Source organism: Akebia trifoliata, chromosome 14 (assembly GCF_017979445.1).
Source record: "Akebia trifoliata isolate Shusen 1 chromosome 14, ASM1797944v1, whole genome shotgun sequence".
In the NCBI taxonomy this organism is placed as follows: domain Eukaryota; kingdom Viridiplantae; phylum Streptophyta; class Magnoliopsida; order Ranunculales; family Lardizabalaceae; genus Akebia; species Akebia trifoliata.
The window spans coordinates 10,747,084-10,764,854 of NC_141388.1; the positions used below are offsets into that span (position 1 = coordinate 10,747,084).

A 17,771-nucleotide genomic window follows, 5' to 3' on the forward strand; every position below is an offset into this window, starting at 1 on the left:
TTTTTTAAATTCTATAGAAATAATAATTTAAATATTCAAAATCCTCAATTAAGTGGTCACGTTTGAATGTGGAGAGCTATATAATAGCACCATAGTACCTTGTCCCCCACACTAATAGGCTCAATCTTGCCAACAAAAGCGACACAAGAAGTGTACATGATTTCAAAGCTATTCCAAAATCAGTGCAGAAGACTATTTGAAGTATGATAGTTTTTCCACTCGGTGACGTGTCACAATGGGATTGGTCGGATCATTCCAGTTCTTGACATGAAAGCGAAACCCAATCCCATCCTATCTCATCATCCTAGTGGAATTTGGTTCAAATTGATCATCTTTATGAAAAATTTCAGTTGAATCGATTGGTTTAGATGGATTTCGATAATTTTAATATGGACAGTCCACGATTCTTCAACTCACAAATATGTGGTTAGAAGTTTTAGAATTAGTTGATTTTTGGTGGGGATGATCTCCTTGTCATAGAGATCATCATCACCAAAAATCAGCTCGATCCGAAACTTTTAACCCACATAAAACAAAATACGTTGTAGATATATGAGTTGATATGTGTGTACACGGATCTTAACAATAGCCAAAGTTTTATCTTATGCAGGTCAAAAGTTTCAGAGTGAGCTGATTTTTTGTGTGAGAAAATCATTCTCACAAAAAATCAACCTATTTTGAAATTTCAAACCCTATCAAAAGTGATTTATAGATTACCGATAAAAAGTAACAGTCCATGATTCTTCAACTTATAAATTAGGGTTCAAAGTTTCAGAATTGGCTAATTTTTTTTGTGATGATGATCTCCTCACCATAGAGATCACTCTCACAAAAAATCAGCCAAATACAAAAAATTTAGCCCTTACTTTGGCAACTATATATTTAAGAATTTAAATATTTCACATTTATAAAATTAAAAAAAAAAAATGAGATTTTGTGATTGTAATTTCTTTTTTATTGTTCTTTTAGTAAGCCCAAAATTTTGTTTCACCATCACTACTTTTACTAATTCACCATGTTAAGACCTTCAATTGTACCAACTATTAGTCCATTTAATAATAATAAAAGGTGATTAATTTTGAAATTTAAATAGAAATTTCACATGTCCCCGATGCATTTGATTAGAGTGAAAAGCATCTATGATTCTTTGCACATATCCACATCAGCTCAATGTTGATTGCATTGTCTTAAGGAGTCAGTTTAGCATTTTCCGATTTTAAAAAAAATATGGAAACCTTCACCAATCTATACTATTAAAAAGAAGGGTAAAGATAGATTTTCTGACTCCCCCACTTGGCATACTCAAAATACTCTCCTAATGTGGCATTTGCTAGAATTATAGATCTTTTTCCTCGGATACACAATTGCACATAGTTATGGAGATGTGCATAGATGTATCCCAAGGCATAACATCTATGGTTCTAGTACATGCCACGTCAGGAGAGTATTTTGAGAATACCACGTGGGGGAGTGAGATTATCACGACTCAAAAAAGAAATAACAAAACAAATCGATCCCAATCAGATATAGAAAAAAAAAAAGAATCCAAAACAACATTTTTTATTCCAATTCCATTTCCATTTCAATTAAGTGGATATAGAGGAAATTTCCCCTTTTATGTTAATATGTTAGATGTCACGATGATAACATTCATGTCTCTTACACTTTGTTTATTATTTTTTCACTTGATTATAATAAATAATAAAATATAATAATTTTTTCTTAAATCAACGGAAATGTCATCAAGCAACCTATTAAAGACCTCCAACAACTTTCAACCCCATATCAAATAGATTTTATTATAAAACATACTTATTTATATATTAAAACATATTATTTATTTATTTATTTGTGGTAGTGGTGTCTGTTAATGATAGTTAAGGAGTTGCTCTAGCATTTCATAATCCACAATCACCAAGGATGCTCCAAGATTCGGATCTAATCAGATTCTTTGTTAGTTATTCAAATCCTAAAGGAAAGGTGGAGCCCCCCCATGGAGTGTTCTTCATGTAGTCCTTGCTATAAGGAACTTGTTTGACAAATTCAATGAAATTTTCTTCTCCCACGTCTCCAGAAAGCCTAACAATACTATCAATATACTTGCTTTTTATCAGATTAGTTTGAGTTGTACTGAATTAGATTGTGAGTTGTTTTCTAGTAATTTTGTCTCTAGTAATTTTGTCTCTATTATTCATCAGGATGCCTGTGATGTCCCGATTCTTCAGTTGTAATTGATTTGAGTCTGCCTTAATCCTATTGACCTTAAAAAAAAAAAAAAAGGCGCTAAATCCACTAAAACCCTCCTATTTATTTTGTTTAATGTTTATTATCTCTCTGCAGTCAGCCTGGCTTATTAAAACATTTTCTTTTAAATATATGGTTACGTTAGTAGGGATAATAATAGTGCTATATTTATGTTATAGAAAAGTACAATACTGCATAATTACATATAGAGAGAGAAGTAATGGGGCTTTCTTCCATGAGTGGATGGGAACGTAAGTGTCACGATGTGCTGTGTCATGAGTAATGAATTTGATTCCAGGTCATCCATCACACATGTATATGGTCCCACACCAGAAATCAATCAAATAAGGGCAAGTCTGTAGTGCCCCTCTATCCTCAAGGGGTGGTTCAATGCCAATTTCGAATCCAATAAGGGGTGAGAGTGCCTAGGTTGTGTGTTCAATAACCATATGAACAATATTTTCTCGGGGACACACGCAGTGATGTGTGGGTGTTGCATGTGCCTGGGGGAGGGTCTTAGGTCTCATATACCTTGGTTCCGGCCCTGGCTCATCTGGCCTCCCCTAGTCGTAAGTCTAGACACACGTTATCATATATATATATATATATATATATATATATGCAATATTTTCTCGGGGACACACACAGTGATGTGTGGGTGTTGCATGTGCCTGGGGGAGGGTCTCAGGTCTCAGATACCTTGGTTCCGGCCCTGGCTCATCTGGTCTCCCCTAGTCGTAAATCTAAACACGCGTTATCATATATATATATATAATTTTTTACTTAGTGGGGTTAGTGGTTAATAGTCAATATTTAGTATGTGGTTCGACAGCCAACACGAGGGTACCAACGCATTTGTCCTATGTGGCTAAAGCACACAACCCAACAATTCATGTTTTATTTGAGTAGGTTTTTAGAATTTATGTGATGGGTATTGTCATTTTCCTTGAAGTTTTGATCAATTCAAGTAAAATTGAGCATAAGCTCAATCTTTGGATTTAATATTCCGAGCTATAACTATAATCCTGATCTAAAATTTCATGCCATTTTGAAATATTTTGGTAGAACATTCTGATTAGGTCGAGACTAGAAGGAAGCATTCCAAAATCTTTGGACTGTGACTATTTTGATTATTCTCCTGAATAAAACATTTCATTAAAGAATCGTGATTTTTTTATTTTCTTTTTTCATACGCTCTTTGTATGTTCTTTGACCTTGTAGTTACAAAATCATAAATTTTTTTCTTGAGTATCCCAACGCAAAGGAGTTACGGTTTTGTGATGGGAGTGTATAAAGAACGTATGGATTTGACTAATTGTGCTCCATGTTGTTCAAAAGTAACGTTTTGAATTTTTTTTTCTTCTAAAATTTCCCCATAATCTCAATCCATGAAAATGTCACGCTTTGAGAGGGTTTTATTTAATTATTTATGGAGTACCACCTATGGATGTCAAGTCTCTTGGAATCAAATTGACTAAGAATCAAAATCAATATGTCCCAATTAGAAACAAAACCACTTAAAGAGAACTTTTTTGATGGTTTCGAATCTAATTCCATCAATTTGAGAATGGGAACCAGAATCAATAAGAACCAGAACTAAGAAAATTAATTTCGCGATTTTGGCTCTAGTTCTTTTAGGAATCAAATTGAAATCGACACATTGACACCCCTTGTAACACTAAATTAGTTTTCATTAAGTTATCCACAATTAAAACATTGTGATTTAGATTTGAGATATACCCCTCCATGTTTTGTTGAATATTTAAATTACCCATGTTTTCAAATTGATGGCATACCCCACTTGAAATTGATCTTCTCACATATACTAATGAAAAGTGAATAATTTTCCACATCTTTAACCCATAACCGATTGTCTTTTTTTTTTTTTCTTTCAAATTTTTTTTCTTTTTTAAATCAAGAAGATGAATATTCCCTTTTTCTTCTTCAAGAATACATGAGAAAAGAGAGATCGCGATGGAATTTCTGCTTAAGAAGATGGGATTTCCTTCAAGAACAAGGAAATCATAATGATTTTTTGTTTTTATTCTCGCCCTTACTTACTTTCATGTCTCGCAATAGATTCATCAAAATCATTCTTACAGCACTTTATTTTCTCAAAGATTGATATTTTGAGGAAAAAACAGAATTTGGCAGGAAAAAGAGAATAAAAATTGTGGAATTAATCACAAGAGGTTGTGTAGGTGCATGGGTCAAGATTTTACAAGTTAGGAGTATTTTGGTCATTTTTAGTAGTCTATTAGAAAAGACTGCAGTCAAGTGAGGGACTACACAATCTGAAAAATTGATTACTGCTACTTTTTAATTCAAGTGGTAATGAGTGAAAGAGAGTGTACATGGTCCCCCCGTTACAAGTGTGAGGCCACAATAATCATCGAGATTCACACACAATCTAGAGAATAATCTAGACCCTTGGTATGATGTTGCGGTCACTGTAAAAGATGTTGATTGGGATAATGTGGTTTCAGACTCAGCAATTTGGAAACTATTGGATAGAGTAATATGTGAACATCTATCACACATTAATTAATCTATGGTCAAGAATAGTCCTAATCCTATTGGGCCCACATCTCACCAACTTATTACGTGTTGCTACATTGATTGTTGATAGCCATGTCAATGGCGACCTTTTTGTACTTAAAAAACCAAGAGTTTTAAACGATTCTTGTCCAAATATAAATCTTTATGTGGGGCCCACTGTCTCATTAGCATCCGTTTGACTGGTAATTTGTAGATCCAAATTTTTTAAATAAATAAAAAAAAGCCCAAATCCAATTGAAATATGGGCTGCTGGGGGATACTAAAGCCTGAGCCCAACCCTACTGTATACGGGTTTCAGGTTCAGGCTGGGCTTGACATTCGGACTCATTGGTGGGCCTATTGACATTTGGTCAAATTACCCTTATTTCAATTTAAAAATGGTCATAAAATATGGTAAACTATGTCTTTTTATTAAATAAATATGATTTTTATAAATATATATTTATTAAAAAAGAATGAGGAGGAGTTTATACTTATTTTATCAAAAAAATGAGGGATGGAGGGGGAGTTTAATTTAATTAAGTACAGGCCAACTGGACGGGCTTCGGGCCAGGTAAGGGGAGTCAGAATTGCAATCTTATTAGTACCCAACTAGTGACAGTGGATCCATCTTGGATAGGCAATATATAGATAAACAAGCATTAATTTGATTATACATTAAGGCCCTGTTCTTTTTAGTTTTAGGAGTCAGGTTTTTTAGCTTTTAAGTCAAAAAAACTAGATAAATGATGTTCGTTTGAATTTTTTTAGCTCCAGTGAATTTCAATTGAAATCTAAAAGTAGCTCTTAAAAGAAGTCATCCAAGAAGGACTTCTTCACATAGCTTTTGTGGAAAGCCAAAAATATAAAATAGTTTAAGTGTAATAATCAAAATACCTTCATCTTGAATTAAATTTTCAACTAAACTTAACTTTAAAAAATGAAATGAGATTACTAAAATGCCCTTCATCTTTAATCAAATTTTCAACCAAACTTAATCTTAAAAAATAAAAAGGAATTACCAAAATAGCCTTTATCTTTAATCAAAATTTCAACTAAACTTAACCTTAAAAAATAAAATAAAATTATCAAAATACCCTTCATCTTCTAAAATACCCTTCATTTTTATCAAAATATCCTTCATCTTTAATCAAATTTTTAACCAAACTTAATCTTAAAAAATAAAAAAGAAATTATCAAAATACTCTTTATCTTTACTAATTACCAAAATACTTTTCATCTTTAATTAAATTTTCAACCAAATTTAATCTTAAAAATAAAAATGAATTATCAAAATACCTTTCATCTTTAATCAACTTTCCAACCAAACTTAATCTTAATAAATAAAAAAAAGAATTACCAAAATACCCTTCATCTTTATTACTAAGACCAAAATCAATTCATCATCACTACTTTATCATCAAAACACCCTTCATCTTTATATGGATGTTAGATTATGTATAAAATGCAGGTATTTTCTTTATCATATGCTCATTTTTAAAAGGAGATGCTACCGAAATTTCGATAAAATTATAAAATTGATAAATTTATAAAATTGAAAATAATTAATTTTATAATTTTTAATATAAATTTATTATATTTATATATACGAGGGCAGATCAAGGGACATATGTAAAAGCAATGGTTGTTCAAAATATGGGTTAGAGTTTTTGGATTGAGCTGATTTTTTGTGAGGATGTTCTCTATGATGAGAAGATCATCTTCACAAAAAATCATCTCAAATGAAAACTTGTAAGTCCATCAAAAGTGATTTACAAAGTATTAGTAAAAATTTGACGATCCACATTCTAAATCACTTTTGATGGGGTTAGAAGTTTTAGATTGGATTGATTTTTTTTAGGATGATCTTCTCATCATAAAGATCATCCTCACAAAAAATTAGATCAATCCAAAACCTCTAACCCATATTTTGAATTTTTTTTTAATTACATTATTTTTACATACGTCCCCTATATATATATAGGAAATGTTTGGCATCCTACGTTTTACCCTACACTTTACCCTATGTGTTTTGTCCTACATGAGTTAGAAGTTTTGGAATGAGTTGATTTTTTGTGAGGATGATCTCTATGGTTAGAAGATCATCCTCACCAAAAATCAGCCTATTCTGAAATTTCTAGCCCCATGTTTACAAGTTGAAAATTCGTGGACCGTCCATTTTTTGTAAACCATTTTTGATGGGGTTAGAAGTTTTGGAATGGGCTGATTTTTGGTGAGGATGATCTCTATGGTGAGGAGATCATCCTCACCAAAAATCAGCCCATTCCAAAACTTCTAACCCATGTAGGACAAAACACATAGGGTAAAACGTAGGGTAAAGTGTAGGGTGCCGAATGGAACCCTATATATATATATATAGCATAATTATATCTTTATTAAGGTATTATGCTCATTTTTTGTGTATTTTAAGTGCATTATCAACATTAAGGGTATTCTGGTCATTTTACCAGAATCTAACAATAAAAAACGGTCAAACGAACATTAATTTCTGGCTTATATGCTCTTGTAACAAATAAGCTTCTGCTAGATGTGACTTTTCAGACTCTAGACTTCTGCTTCTTCTAGAAGTCAGCTTGTAGAGCTAGAATTAGTTTCTGTAAAGAATATACCCTAGGTGATTAAATGATATAAATTGAGTGGTTGGATACAATTTTTGGGCAGAAGTCTCTATCGATTGGATAGTATGGGATTGATGAATGTGTTCAACTCGATTATGTCAATGGGCCATTTCTAAACAACATGGAATCCAAGAGAAGAGATCCAAACACAGGTTTATATTAGTTTCTAAAAAACACATCTAAACAGAGATTATATTATCGATACCTAAGATTAGAGCCAAAGAGACCACGAGCAAGACCAATCATAAGAAAGTAGAGAACGAGTAGAGATCACGAGCAGAGAATACAAAGGAAGATGAATAACCTTAAAACCCTAAATGTCAAGTATTGAAGTGTGTTTTAAAAAATAAAATAAAATAAAAGACGATTTTTTAAGGTTGGTGTACAACCAACGCTTAGTGGTGTGCAACTAGTCGGTCCCTTTAAATATTAGTTATTCTAAGTTATAGATAAAGTTATCAGACTTGAAAGGTTGCACTACGGGCATAGCTCTCAAGCCTGAACCCTACCCTAAACATGAATTGGGTCAATTTGGCTCAGTCCAATAACTAAATGGGTTTAATAAAATTATCCCACCCAATCTAAAATGGGCTAACTTCCTACATATTTATTTTTTTAGGTTTCAAACCTGAAAAAGGGTTGTTGGCCCACACTGATTATCACATGGACAATCCAATAACACAGCCTTTTAGATTTCGAAAATATTCATATACAAAAAAATTTAAAAAAAAAAATTTCGAGCTTGATCCAAGGTGTTGAAAATGGATGGCCACCTAGCACTCAAATTTAAAAGCAATATTCAACAGTGAAAAAAAGCTTTTTTCTTTTTTTTGGTATCGTATCTATTTCAACAGAATTTGATCATATTTGGTAATAAATTTCCAAAACAGTGATGAACAAATCAAGATTTGTTAAGTCAGTGCCAGATAATTGGAATAGGCTTCTCTAACAATCTATCATGACTTAATGATTTAATACAAATATTTCAGGATTTATTTATCCAAACTTACGTCGTGGTCTGACAAATGGGACCGTTAGAGTTAGAGCCAAATGAAAAATTTGTTCTTTGCCCTGAAATTGAGTAGTAAGCAATTAAATGGGGCACATCGATTATGCCGTGACATTCTCTATCTTTTAGGTGCTGTTTGTTAAACTTAAACAAATAAGTGTTGAATAACATTAAGCACTGAAACTTATAAGCGCTGAATTTAAATGCTGAAAAAGTTGTTTATTTAGATGCTGAATCATATTTGTTACACATTGCTGAAATTGGTAAATTGTTTTTATTACCCTTACAATCATATTATATATTGTTTGCATGTTTCAAATGCCTATTTCTTATCAAACACAATAAAATATATTATTTCTTATAAAATTAAAATATAATTCATTTTTAAATAATAAATAATACTCAAATCTTCAATTTATAAATAATAATTTCTATTTATAAATGCCCACAAATTTCAAATTAAAAATAATAATATCATACAAGTCACCAAAATTTGAAATCAACATTAAAATAACTTAATTTTGGATGAATAATTTTCGATGGAACTGAAGGATGTGTAATTATAAAAGCACCCTATGAATTAATAAGGGCAACCTACACCATAGCCAAAAATTTTTTTGTTTTATATGGGTTAAAGTTTTTAGAATAAGCACATTTTTAATGAGGATGGTCTATATGGTCTAGAGATCATCCTCACAAAAAATCAGTCAATTTTGAAACTTCTAACTCGTCAAAAATAGTTTTCCAAAAAAAAAAAAAAAGGGACGATTTACAGTTCATGAACTTGTTTTGATAGGGTTAGAAGTTTCAGGATGTGCTAATTTTTTGTGAGGATGATCTCCATATTGTAAATAACATCCTCATCAAAAATAAACTTATTCCAAAACTTTTAACATATAAGACAAAATAATTTATCTATAGTGTGGGTTTATTAATTTGTGGGGTGCTTATATACTAATGAGGAGATCATCCTCACCAAAAATCAACTCATTCCAAAACTTTTAACTCATATAAGATAAAATAATTTAGCCATGGTGTGGGTTTATTAATTTGTGGGGTGCTTATATACTTATTCATGGGATATAAGAGGTAATATCCTTTTAAGAATAAGGGCATACTTGTTTTTGTCGAAAAAAGCAAAGTGCTTACCGTTTCAGCACTTTTTTTCAGCATCAAAATAGCGCTAAATTTTTTTCACTTATTTTTAACAATAAATGCTGAAAATATAGAGTAAACAAATGCGCTATTTTGACAAAAAGTGTTGAATTTAATATTTTTCAGCAATAAACGCTGAAAAATAGCACAAACAAACACTGCCTTACTCTCTCATAAAATTTCAAAGTTCCAGATGGGGGGAATCATGGCCAAGAAGTCTCCAAGTATTGCAGTTTGTTTGTATCCATGAACTCGAAGGATTGCACGTTCTAGTTGAGACATGGTTGATCAAATATAACTTATATACATTCTAAAATATTATCGAATTGAGACATGATTGATTCAGATCCGTTCTAATAATATATCGGATTGAAACCTTATCGGATTGGATCCTTATCAGAATCCAAAACATTTATTCAACTTCGGGTTTGAATTAGATTTTGAAGCTGATTTGATCCATTGACAACCCAAATGTTAATTACCAAAATGTGAACGATAATGAATTCAGAGGTTTTAAAGTGACAATATTCTCACAGGTTTTGTTATTTTTAATCATATAGTCACTTTAAACCTTCGAAATTATAACCATTCACATTTTGGAAATTAAAATGAACAATAAGCGGAAGTTGTAAATTCATCAAATTCAGCTCACGAAATGGAAATTCACCATTTAACTTAAGCACACCTCCGGTCTAGAGTTTAAAAATATTTAAATCCAAGAAATCATAAATTAAAGTGTATTTTAGAAACACCCCCTGTAAAATTGATGATATTAGGATTATCCCTTTTAAAAATACAAGATTAGACTTACCACCCCCTTGAACATAAGTCATAAAATTTTGAATTTTGAATTTTTTTCAAAATGTTCTTTAAATACTTAAATTACTAAATCAAAATTTAGTTGTTAAATCATTAAGAAAAAATCACATAGAGGTGTAAACCTAATCTTGCATTTTGTAAGGTGATATCACCAATTTTACAAAAAGGAATTTCTAAAATACCCTAAATTATACTAATTCCTTACTTATCAACTCTTACCAAAGGTTTTTATGCCCACACGGACTACCACATATCGCTTGGCACTATAGCAACAAAAAAAAAAAAAACATTATAATGATGGTCAGAGCTATCACTATAGAAGTTAGGGTGTCGTAAAAGGTGTTAGCGAGGGTCAGAATTCAAACCTCATGGCTATACCACTGCAACAGGTTTGGATCTGATACTACCCTAAAGTTGAAATAGCCCTCCATTAACCTTGTTTTCTATACTTAGTTTCGAATTCTTCTTCCAAAGATACATTTATTTTTAAATGAGATCATCCCTCCTCACAAAGATTGATCATAATAATAAATTATAAATTCTAAAAGGATAATTTAATTTTTTTAAAATATTATTTATTTTTAAAAATAATAATAATAATAATACCCACCCCCTCGCCCATCAGTACAATTTACTTTGTAGATAAAATATGAAGGATAATTAGAGACCATCCACATAGTATACACACAAAAAAAAAAATGTCTATCACCATCAAGATTGCATCATCTATTAAAAATTTACAATACGTCCCTCAAGCCATAACATGCTCATGCATGGAGAAATCTCTTCATGTATCGTGCATACACAAGGCATTTGATAGGAGAATGGAGCTATTAAGAACTGTTTAATCATTTCTTTGATATTAAAATCTAGCTCAACAGAGAAGAGAATTAGTTAACTACATTTCTCATAGTTGGAGAAAAAAACAGGAGTCCGTGGCACCAATGAACAAATCAATATTTTGTTCAGTTGACCGAGATGGTTGTAACGATTTTGTCAACTTTTCAATCCTTTTTGTCATAATAATCCATTTAATTTAATATGACCTTCAATTTAATAAAAAGATTTTATAAGATATAAGAATAACTCACAAACTATTTGTGTTTTTCGACTACGCTTCAAAAGATTGAAATTTAGCCTAAGATGTGCAAAGTTACAATTTTTTTAATGACGATGGGTCCAATGGCACAACAGTATCCGGATAATCTGTTCTTTGCCCGGCAAGCGAGTAGTACGCAAGTATCTGTGCCGGTTGCTCAATAAATATAGTGGAACCATCAACATCAGCAAGAGTAGCCAGTCTCCGAGGTATAAGTTCAATGTTCCAGTTGGGGTGAGCCATGGAAAAGAGATCACTACCTGTTGCAGATGCTTTGTATCCTTGCACCCACAACTACCTTAGAGAAGCTAATTGCATTACAGCCACGGAGATTGCTCGTTCACTAAAGTAACAACCCCTCATTTCTGCAGCTTAGGACAGCCTCTCGAGAACTCAAGAAGTCCATCATCAGATTCTCCAACAGAACCCAGAATCATCCACGTTATATTGTGGCTGTACTGCCCGACATATTTGAGACCCAAATCAGTCAAGCCCCCTTTTCGTAGGTATAGACCAAACCTCCTAAGCTTCTGGCAACCAATCAACAGAGCTCAGACTCCATTGTCGAGTGGCAACTCTGTTATGGGTTCTTCTACCTCGAGCAAGACCAGCCTGAAATCACGGAGGTTTTTGCAATAAGTGCCAATAGCTTCCAAAGAAGCATTAGTTATATCAGACACATAAACTGCTAGGTATTCCAGTTCGAGGCATCCTTGTGCCAAAGCAGACAATCCCCTCTGTGAAACAACCCCTTGTTCATCATCCTCCATACCCTCTTCTGCACATCGATCAATTCTAAGCCTTCTTAATCTCTTACATCTCTGAGCAAGAACTTCTAGACCTCTATCTCCAATCACAGTCCTCGTCTATTCGTTAAAAAAGAAGACATTCTGAAGTTTAGAATCCAGATTGAAAGAAATACGTATTGGTAAAGAATAAAACAATGAACAACAGTTCCAGTTAGTACCTCGAGAACTTCTAAATTGGGACATCGTTCAATCAATTGACAATGCTCCTCTGTATCAAGCAGGGAATACAGGAGATCCAACTTTTTGAGTAGAGATGCAAGTGGAAACACCATAGGCATCTCATCCTTACCCATGTAGGTGAGACCCAGGCGACGTAAACTTGGGGACAGTGAGACAACAGAATATTTTTCAGGTTCCTCATTGAAGGTACCCCCACCAAACTCCTCTAATGCTGAAGCAGCACGGAAGAAATCAACTAATCTTAGAATTTCACATTCACTAATTTTTAAGGAGACTAATGACCGGCAATTTCTGCCTATCATTTCTAGGTCTTGGATATTTATTTTGCTAAGATATGTCATATAGAAGTTCAAAGTCTCGAGAACAACATTGTTCAGAGCAAGCTCGTGCAACCAATCGTCATCATTCTCTGTTATTGCACTCTCCTCCAAAAATAATGTTCTTAGACATCTGAAAAAGTGTAAAAATGAAGTAGCATAATTCATGTTGATATCTTCCTGTCTACAATTAGGCTCCAAAACAATAACTTAAAATGGCTTATTACAGAGGGGACTACACTGCCAAGGTCCACACAAAAGTTAAAACTTCATATCATAATCAAAACATAAAAATATGAGAACATCATCATAAATATGAAGTATGAAAATGTGAAAGATCTGTTCACACAATAAAAATAATATAACACATACAAGGTGGGTCCCCACATCAAGATGAGGTGATGTGTAAAAAGTGTCAACATCAAACCATGCTCACCAATACAAATGTCTAATTTTTCCACACCCAATCCATATTAGTTATATGATACCAAGATCATGTACAGTCTTAGACATTAAAAAGGGGGACCAATTAATATTGCCCAAAACAATCACAGAAACACCGAGGAACAACTATAACAAGATTTAATTAAGCGAAATGAAAGAAATCAAGATAATCAACTTCACAGGAGACAGTGTTGTACAAAAAGGAAAATGACCAGAAGATTGCCAAGGGTGCAGAACATTTTGCTGATAGTTGTGTTACTTCACAACTGGATCATTCTTATAGCAAGAAGAAAGTGTGACAAGATTCTCATGAACAATACATTCATTTCTGGGAAAACCAAATCAAGTGATCTACTTCGGTAGTTGCGTTGTATGCAATGGGCTGGAACCAGACAACCATTGCATTTAATGCGATCCATGTAAGTTTTTTATTTTATTATTTTATTATTATTATTATTATTATTAAATAATTTAAGGCATTAGATACATTATGTATTAAGGATTAAGAAATTGATGATCGAGATGACATCCGATAACAATACAAAATAAGATTGGCCAACCGGCCTACACAGTGATTCCTATCTAAACAATAACTCTTCTTTCTGCAAGGACATCCCTGAATTTCTCAAACAACCTAAACCACAAAATAGAAAACCAAAATAAGTATCATAACGTAATTGCTACTTCTTTAAAAATGCAGCAATTCCTCTTGCTTTCAAAGCCCCCAGACCCCAACAAACCACAAAATGAAGAGAATGGTAGTCCAAAGAATTACCCTTTTTCCCTCTCTCTTTTTTTTTCTTTAAGGTGAATAATAAGATCCAATATTCTTTTCAAACAAAAAAGAAAGGGGTCATCCGAAGAACAAGTTGATTTTCTTGTAACCTAGGGGTCATATTGAACTAACAAGTAGTCACACAGTTCATCCTACACATGCAAGTCATGTTGTGCCAATTTGATCAAATCGAAACACCAGTTTGGGAATTTAAGCAAGGACAACCCCTTTATTGTATGACAACATCTCAATTAACTTGAATTAGAGAAGGTAATTCACATGACCTTTCCCCCCTTTATCTGTCAGAAAATGAGTGGTTGACGTAGCCAGGATTCTCAAAATTGGTGAGTGATTCCTAAAAGCCTTCTGAACGGGAACGTAAGCTGGTAGAAAATGTATTTAACATAAAGATTGAAAATTGGGAGCAAATGCTTGATTAAAGTGGAAACAGGGCAAAAAAAATGTTAGTTCAGAAAGCCCACAGGATACTGCCCCACATTCACAGCAATATATGAACAATTGGGTTTCCATTTCATTTATGAAATTCATAATAAATAAAGAAATCGACATAAAACATCCATTACTCTGTTAATTCATAAAACTAATATTGTTTCTTTTATGTAACTTGTTACTTATGTTTTCTTTAACAATATAACTCTAACAGGGGGGAAAATTGTATACTGTTGAATACCATAATTCACCATATAAGAACAAATTATTTATCCATTTCACCTTTACTAGGTACTACTCTAGAAAGGATAGAATTCCAACATTGTGTCAAGACCTACAAAACAAGGATTTGGACAAGTCATTGAAGTGCAAAGAGGGAAGGGATCTTGGTATGCACCCATCAGGCACAATCACTATCCTATGTTGTATGTTGAACCTATGTTACCAGATTCGCTCTTACTATGCCGAACCACAAAGTTGGTTTGCGGCTCGGTTCACTTGATTCATGGAGAACGGTGAACCCACTGTTTTGGTCAATAATAAATGCCCCCTAAGTTTGGTCACTTTTAGAGATACCCTGACCTTTTGTTAATAATAGAGATACCCATTGATTTGGGTTTCAGTCAATATTAGAGATACTCGTGTGTTTTTCAAATTGATGACATGTCCCCCTTGACCTAAATCTTCTTCCCTGAGACTTGACATAAATGACCTAAATTCTCTCTATGAAACTACCTTAGGTTTGTTCTAATGTGAACCCAAATTCGAACCAAGTGAATCGAAGAACCAGGTAACATTGTGTTGAACTACTAACAAAACGAACACAAACGTTAAGGATAAACCAACAAAGAATTAAAAGACCTTGATTGCAGGTATAACAACTTACAAGCATAGTTACAAAATCCTCCTAAATTTTCCAAAAATTCATAAAATTCTCCAAATACGGGGACTAACCAATTAAATGGACGAATTAACAAACTAATTGATGATTTATATATTAATGGTGGAATATGGTAACAATTCTATCCTTCACCCTCAAAATTTTATTTTCTTCAACATTCAAATCTCAAGAGAAAAAGATTGAGTTCATAGGGAGGGAGGTTGATCATGATGGGTTTGGTAAGAAACTCAAGAACATCATTTGTATATTCCCCAAACTGTCCCCAAATTTTTCCCCAAAAACCCAAATGCAACCCCACCAAATAATTTCTGAATCCGAACTAGATTACTATGATTAAATTTCAGATAAAAGTCAATTCAGTTCAATTTTTTTTTTTTTTTGGATAGGAAATTCGGTTCAATTAGCTTTATATAAATTAAAATTATAAACTAAAGTCACCATTAAAGATATTAAAAAAAGAAATACCTGCAAGAACGTGCCACAACTAAAAGACCATCGGTAGAAAATCCAGAACATTTGTCCAATTTAAGCTCCTGAAGTATGTTACCATGAGAACGACAAAGAATCTCCAGATCTGTGTCCTTCACAATCATTCTCCTTAAATGGATCGATTTCAAACAATCAAACCCTCGTGCAATCTCATTAATCCATGGAGCCGCGTATCCTCCCCAATCTTCTGGTATGAGATTGAAGTACATTGCAGCCCTAGGTTTCGCCTTCAATTTCAAAGACTCAAGATTTGGAAACCTTTGCTTGAGACGCTCAGGAGTTATAGTGTAACACAAAGCAATGGTGATGTGCTTCCTCGTCAATCCATCGATTTCGTACCATCTTCGGCATACCAGAGATACGGAACAATGATCTCGAGGATTATCTATGTACGCCATTATCGATTCAAGTGCTAAATCTGAGATATCAAAGCTCGATAATCCTCTGTTTAGGGTTTTATTCGCCATCGATAAACCCTCTTGCTGATAATAATAAAAAAATTCTTTCAAGAACTTCGAATCTCTCAGTTTCCACTAAAAACCATTAACGGTTATGTATGCATCTCCACGTCAGAATTAAAAAACGTCATGAAGGAAACAAAACGACTAACGATAATACCGGCTGCTGAAAAAACCATGAAAGAGAAATTGGAAATCCCTAACATCTCAACCGTTGTTTGATGGAGAGCCGCCTCAACGCTGTTTTCCTCGAGGAACAGCAAGGGGTATGGAAAAGAGAAATTCTATTGGCAAACCAAGTTTTACTTACAGAACACCAAATCTTTAGAAAATAAGTGCTGAGATCCGTTTACTCCTACCAATGACTTATGAAAATAACATGTGATTGTGACCCCAACCCTTTAAACAGAAAATTGATTGAGATTTATGAGTATCTTAATAACACAAATCAATCATTTCGAGGATAAATCTCAATCATTGTATTTTGCATTTAAAGTCATTCTTAAAAGTCAAGGGATCCTGACCCGATAGATATTGGGTGAATTATCATTTAATGTATTGACTGTGACAAAATTCCAAGTCCGGTTCATATTAATTTTGAAAATATGCATGATTCATTTTTCAATAAATTTGTTGGTGGCTATTTTTAATTTAAGGTGACAAACTTGTTGATAAATTACCAATGAATTCACCATTAAAAATTTTAAAAAATTTATCTTAAAATTTGCCTAAGAATTCGTCTCTTTAATATTAACGAATTTGTCACTTTATTATGAGAGAATTCGTCGCTTTAAAATCAAGGATATTTTGACTTTAAATTCATCAATGAATTCATCACTTTAATGCTAGTGGATTCGTTACTTTAAATTAAAAATATCTATCAGCAAATTGACTAGAAAATGATTTATGCACGTTTTCAGAATTTATATGAACAATATACCGATATCGCGATTTAGAAATAAGTTGCGCATAGGAAAAATCCCATAAATAATTTAAAAGTAGTTTGGTGTGTGACAAGTTAAAGTTGGTGTGAGACACAGATTTCCTCTAGATTAGCTCCATTCTTCTAGTGTTTAATACACTACATCCTTGGAATACATTTTCTTGGGAATCCCTACCATCCAAAAGTCATGTTGACAGAGAGCTCCATCCCAGTGTGAGGCTAGTATTTCCCAAATTCTTTTCTTTTTTTTCAAGTTGCTTCCAACTGATGAGATTAACTTGATTTTGGTCTTCTATCATATACTAAAAGAAAATATCTAAATTATCCTTATTGTCATTGTGGAGGGATAAATTTGCAAGCCACAAAAGTAATGACACGGGTCGTTAAACTGTTTTAGATATTATCCGATCTTTAGGTTCCAACCTATCAACTATATTGCTTGGCTAGTTGAGGTTCTCACCTAGCTATCGTCGCTCAAGAAACGATTAATGAGAATGAGATC

At 33.0% G+C, this 17,771-nt stretch overlaps 1 pseudogene across 1 annotated transcript; it reads right to left on the bottom strand.

Moving 5' to 3' along the window:
- Positions 1–11,456: 11,456 nt before the first annotated feature.
- Positions 11,457–16,616, bottom strand: LOC147386209 (coronatine-insensitive protein 1-like; annotated as a pseudogene). The gene is made up of 3 exons (XR_015172057.1): positions 15,845–16,616; positions 12,471–12,942; positions 11,457–12,369 (listed from the first exon to the last, which is right to left on the bottom strand). The product of XR_015172057.1 is annotated as a coronatine-insensitive protein 1-like (transcript).
- Between the last annotated feature and the right edge of the window lie 1,155 nt (positions 16,617–17,771).